Source organism: Camellia sinensis, chromosome 11, assembly GCF_055761805.1.
Source record: "Camellia sinensis isolate YWXY chromosome 11, ASM5576180v1, whole genome shotgun sequence".
NCBI classification, from domain to species: domain Eukaryota; kingdom Viridiplantae; phylum Streptophyta; class Magnoliopsida; order Ericales; family Theaceae; genus Camellia; species Camellia sinensis.
In genome coordinates, this window is record NC_138971.1 from 110480845 (window position 1) to 110487091 (window position 6247).

Genomic DNA, 6247 nt, shown 5'->3' on the forward strand with positions numbered 1-6247 from the left:
TGGAATTTATCAAACACGCGGTTTTATAAACTAATTTTTCAAACGCAAGCATTTGAATTTTATATCTATTTAATTAGTGTTTTGAAACATTCAAATTTAAGCATAAAGTTGTGTTTAATCATAAAAAATAAAAAAAATAAAAATTGTTTAGATTTGAAAAATACAATTTTAGAAGGACATGAATTTGATAATAACAAAAATCACAAATAAAGAGATGAGCCAATAAATTTTTTTTGGTTTTCACATTTTTTGTTTTTAGTGATTTTTTTTTTTTTTTTTTGGGAATTTTAGTCAATTTTTATTTTTTTTATTTTTTAAATGTGTCTAATGTAAGTGTACCTAAAAAGTAAAATAGTCATAAAAATTGTATTATTTTTAATTTTTTTTAGTAAAATATTTTACATAGATTATGTATATTTAAAAAACATTAATTACCAGGTGGGTTTTTCTCTGTTGGAAGTTTCTTTCAGCCCAACGTATTTATTAACCAAGTTGAACTTTCAATATTGACTTAAATTGTCTCCGCTGGTAAAATTAATTTTTTTCTGGGGCCATATCAATTAAGTGTAAATTTGTAAAAATATTTTTAAATTAATGATAAACTTTATACATATTAAAGCACAAAGTCGTAAGTTTTTCCATTAATTAGTAGTTATTTTTGAAAGTGCAACTGCAGTGTAATTGCCCCTTTTTTTTACCTTGACTTTGAGTATGTGACCCCGTTGGAGGAGGGACTAAAATAGTAAAAAATTTAATAAGTCATTATAAATTATTTTTTAAATTTTTTTAAAAAAAAATTACTAAAAAAGTCAACTTCCAAACACCTCTAAATTTATCACTTTTTTTAACAAGTATTTAGTGACAAATCCTATTTTATAGAGTTGCTAGAAACTAGAGGTCATTCTCAAGAAATTTTAATCTAGTAAGTTTGTTTGTTTTTTGTTTTTCCGGAATAACCTTGTAAGAGGAGCTAATTTAAGCCCACTAAATTATTTAGGCCCAATAGCCCAAGATTAGTGGGCCCGAATTTATCGCAAGTCCAAGATTGGTGGGCTTGGATTTATCGCCGTCAAACGGGCTGAATGGCTCTAAGCCTCGAAAGGGTTCGGATCCACGAACCTAGAGACTTACTCAAGCCCGGACTCGAAAGGGTTCGGATCCACGAACCTAGAGACTTACTCGGGCCCGGACTCGAAAGGGTATTAAGCAAGCCTAGAGATCCGAGGCACTCGGACTCGAAAGGGTTCGGATCCACGAACCTAGAGGTCCCAAATACTTGGCTTCGAACGGATTCAGACGCAATCTAGAAGTCGCTCCGTTAATGAGTCCCAGAACACTTGCGGGCTCGGAGCTTTCCGGGATCTACGCACCAGAACCATGGGCGTAATGGAGTTCGAACAAAGGACCCGATCCCGAGGACGGTGAGTGGAGACAAATTCACTCTTCGGTTAAACTAGCCTATACCCGGGTCGAGGTGGCACGACCCCGGGGGGTCCATGAGACTCGGCAATACTTTGCGGCAGGACGTCCTCTGGGACTACCCCTGACCCTTTGGGATGATTGGGGATCATTGGTTAGGTGTGGCTAAGAAGAAGGGTTCGCCGAGGGAGTGATCTCCTCTTCGGGGTTTTCTCATCCTCGGAGAAGTCACCTCCTCGGAGAGGTCACCTCCTCGGAGAAGTCACCTCCTCGGAGAGGTCACCCCCTCGGACAAGGTGGTTAGAGAGAATATCCCCCATGTGCCTTGCACATGGGCTCCATCCTACATCATGAGGTGCCTATAAATAGCACCCACCCATAGCTTTACAAGGGATGGATTTTGGAGATTTTTAACTCTTGGGAAAGAACTAATTTCCCTTCTCCATTATCAACCTTGAGAGTGAAAGTGGGAGATCAATGGGAGAGCCTTGTCATTATTCTATTCTCTAGCCATTTTGTCTTCTTCTTCACCCAATCTCTTATCTCCATCATCTCCTTTGTTGTTGCGTTCCTAAGTTGAGATTATTGAAGAATCTAAGCCTCTCATCATATTCTAGAGAATTCGAAGTTGTTCTTCAAGGATCTTTGAAGATATTCGAATTTTCCAACTCCTTTCTTGAACCCTCTCCTACATTTTGGCGACTCCGCTGGGGAGGCGGATTGGTTAATGGTCTCAACGAGATCTGGAATCCACACAACTCCAACAAGGATGGCGGGAGAAGATGAAGTTCACCAACAAGGATCCTCTAATGGTGGTGATGACAGAACCATGGCTCCAGATCAACCACTTTTGGTTGAAGCCATTCAAGGACTTCAAAATACTCAGCAAGAGATTCTTACCACTCTTCAGAATCTCACTCACACCATGTTAGTAATGAGTTCTAATTTTGCACCGGCGCCAAACGGAAATCAAACGGGTAGTGGAGTTATTCCCGCCGGAGCGCAAAATCAAATCCAAGGAGAAGCAGGCCCCAATCAACCTGTGGCTCATGGCAACACAGCCACAGTAACACATGCTCAAACCACAGTAGGCGGCAACAGTTTGCCCATGCCCGGGCTCCATGGCGTGCCGAGCCAAGATCCAATGGTGACTAGGGGAGTTTCTGGTGTAATGAACGGCACTCCAACGACTGCTGGTGTCCAGGAAAACATAAGGAGCATGATGGCGCAAAAGGGAGCTATGCCCGTACCTAATCTTGTTACGCCACCAGTGAATGTTACCCAAGCACCAAGCGGGCCTCCTTTGGTGCCAACAACAAATCTGCAAGCACAACCCGGTATAGCGGCGCTGTGCGGTGGACTCTATGGGCCTCAATTCAATATCCCATCACCAACTGGCTTGTCTATAGGCGCTGATGGCCAGTATCGTCAAATGTCCTCACCAATGATGAATTCGCAGCACCAGAATGGCCAAGACGCCCCTAGCTCAGTCTTCGGGTACATAAGCCAAGTCCCGGGAATACCACCATCAAACTCTCTCCCTCAACAGTTTCTCACTCTCGCCGATGTGCAGGCCATGTTCGATCTCGAACGGGGCAAGAGGACCTTACCCTCTTTGCCTGATCCAGACGTCAAGCCGCCTTACCCCATTGAGATGCTGAGTTATCCATACCCTGAGGGGTATACAGTGCCGAAGTTCATCAAGTTCGACGGCAAACAAGGAAATGCCCGAGAACATGTTGTGCGATTCATCGAGACTCTAGGTATTCATGGTTCAAACCACGTCCTCCGACTGAGAGAATTCTCTAAGTCCCTCACCGACCGAGCATATAGTTGGTATGTTAATTTGGCCCCAAACTCTGTCCGAAGTTGGGAGGAAATGGTTAACAAATTCCACTCCAAGTTCTTTCAAGTGGCGGAGAAGGTGACCACACTTACATTGTGTAAAGAGAAGCAACAAGAAAGTGAAGACATCCTTGACTACGTCAAAAGGTTTCAGGACAAGGCCGTGGATTGTCATGAAGCAGTTGAGGAGAGTTATCTGGTTCAAATTTGTCTAGAAGGGGCATTGAGCAGGTACAAAATGTTTCTAGTTAACCACAAGCTACCCACCTTCTCGGCATTAATAGAAGCAGCTCGGAACATTAGCATTCCTCAGGCTCAGGAGTCCGGATTTAAAACTAGTTACAAGACTAGTTTCAAGTCATCTCGTGGACCTATCGTTGCTGCTGCCTCTGCCCCGGATACCCGAAATTCACAAGGAGGAGGTCATAGAGGCCAGAAAAGAAAGCAATATAATGATGAAAAGGGGAATGTTTCTTATCCATGTGGAATCGAGGAAGTGAAAGCTCTAGTTAAGGAATGGGTGGCTGACGGAGAGCTAAAATTGCCTTATGTTGAAGAAATGCCATCAAAAAAGGACCGCGAGAGCCCTGAATTTTGTGTCTACCATCGTACATTGAAACATCCGACAGAGAAGTGTTGGACTCTCAGGAAAATCTTCAGAGATAAAGTCGAGGCAGACGAATTGAGGTTCAAAAAGCGAGGGACTCAAGACATCCGAGAACAACCATATCCTCAACACCGAGACAAGGGCAAGAATGTTGCTATGATAGCTTATGAAGGCCCAATGATCGAGGCTATCGCTAATCTCAATGACGATGACTGTTATCTGGACGACATCCTCGAGCCAGAGGGTGAGCAAGTTTACTATGGAAGTGCTCTCGATCCAGAGGGCAGAACATTTATGACTCATGGCGAAGATCCCTTTGATCCAGAAGGAGGAGAAGAATACTATGGAAGAGGAGGACACCATGTTTATGTGGCATCTTATTTTGAGGAGACCGAGGAGATGGTTAACTACGAGCCTCCAAGAGTGGAAAAAGATCCGGATCACTATGCCAAAACCCTGCAAGACTGTGTAAAGTTCAAGCAGTTCTTTGACCAGCTTGGACTTTCCAGGGAGGCAAGAACGGAAATCACCAAGTCTATCATTAATATAGCCGAGGCACACCATGAGGAATGCATGTCGACTGAGGGGTCTATCCCGAGGAAGGCAAAAGAGCAATCTAGTGCCATTACTTTCTCCGAGGTTGATCGGAAGTATCCTTTTTCTCACAATCGCCCGCTTTATGTGACTGCTTTTATTAACGGGGTTGAGTTCAAAAGGGCCTTTCTAGATAGTGGAGCCTCTATCAACATTATGACTCGCGCTACTCTAGAAAAGGCTGGAATCTCTGAAGAACGCATTGTGAAGCAGCCGATAGTCATCACTGGCTTTGGTGGAGAAAGGAGAGTTACTATCGGATGCGTAACAGTTGATTTAGCCGTTGGAGAGATTCGCTCGGCCACCAAGTTCCATATTATCGATTCTGAGGCAAATTATCACATCATTCTAGGGAGGACCTGGATGCATAGATATGGGGCTGTACCATCGAGTTATCATCAGTGTGTTAAGGCTAAATGGGGAAAGAAGACGGTGACAATTCAGGCTACAGAAAGGCCTTTCGAGATCCATGAAGCTCATTATTCTGATGCCATCTACTTCACCGAACTGGCTGTCGAAGAAGTTCCCACCACCTCTAAGCCTCGAGGGGTCAAAATTCCTCGTTGGGAAGATATCAAAGATGACAAGGAGCCGATGGCAGAGTCAAGTAAGCGGGCAATGTCTAGAACAGAAAGTCCGCCTATTCCTCGGAAGGTGATGAAAGTTCGAGAAGGAGGCAAGATGGTGTACTATTTATGAAGGTGCGGGGAGTCGGTTTCTTCAGTCACCGACTCTGAGTCAAAAGAAGAGCCTCCTGACAATGATATAGTAATAAAGCCTGAAGTGGCTCCAGAATGTATGCAAGATGGGCCGAAGCCTCAGCCCGAACAACTTATTGAAATAGATCTGAGTGATGGACAAGATGCACCGAGGCCGGTATTCGTAAGTTCGAGCCTTAGCCCAGAGAAGCGGGAACAGTTGTTAAAGTTGATAAGCCGATACTCAGATGTGTTTGCTTGGTCATATAAGGAAATGCCCGGACTAGATCCTGACCTAGTCTCCCACTATCTTGATGTGTTCCCAAACTCCAAGCCAATTAAGCAAGTTGCTCGAAAATATCATCCAGACCTCGAAGAGAAGATTAAAGAGGAGATTGAAAAACTTCAACAGGCTGGTTTCATCCAGCCAATACAGTACCCCACGTGGTTAGCAAACATCGTGCCAGTAAAGAAGAAGAATGGCCAAATCAGAGTATGTGTAGACTTTCGAGATTTGAACAAATCTTGCCCGAAGGATGAATTCCCTCTTCCTCACATCGACACCCTCGTGGATACTACCTCGGGACACCAGATGTTCTCATTCATGGATGGATTCAGTGGATACAATCAGATTAAGATGGCTGAAGAGGACGCAGAAAAGACTGCTTTTAGAACGCCCCTCGGAAACTTCTTCTATACAGTCATGCCTTTCAGACTCAAGAATGCCGATGCAACTTACCAAAGGGCTATGACTGCAATCTTTCATGACATGATCTATCATGAGGTGGAAGATTATGTTGATGATCTAGTGGTGAAATCCAAGAAAGAAGAAGACCATCTCCGAGACCTTGAGAAGGTATTCAAGAGGTGCTAGAAATTCAAAATGAGGATGAATCCTCTCAAATGTGCTTTCGGGGTGACGGCCGGGAAGTTCCTCGGGTTTCTTGTACATAGGCATGGTATCGAGGCAGATGAAGACAAGGTCAAATCTATCAGAGCAATGCCTCCCCCGCATTCTCAGAAGGAGTTAAAGAAGTTCCTCGGGAAGGTGTCTTATATTCGGAGGTTTATCCCAGCACTGGCA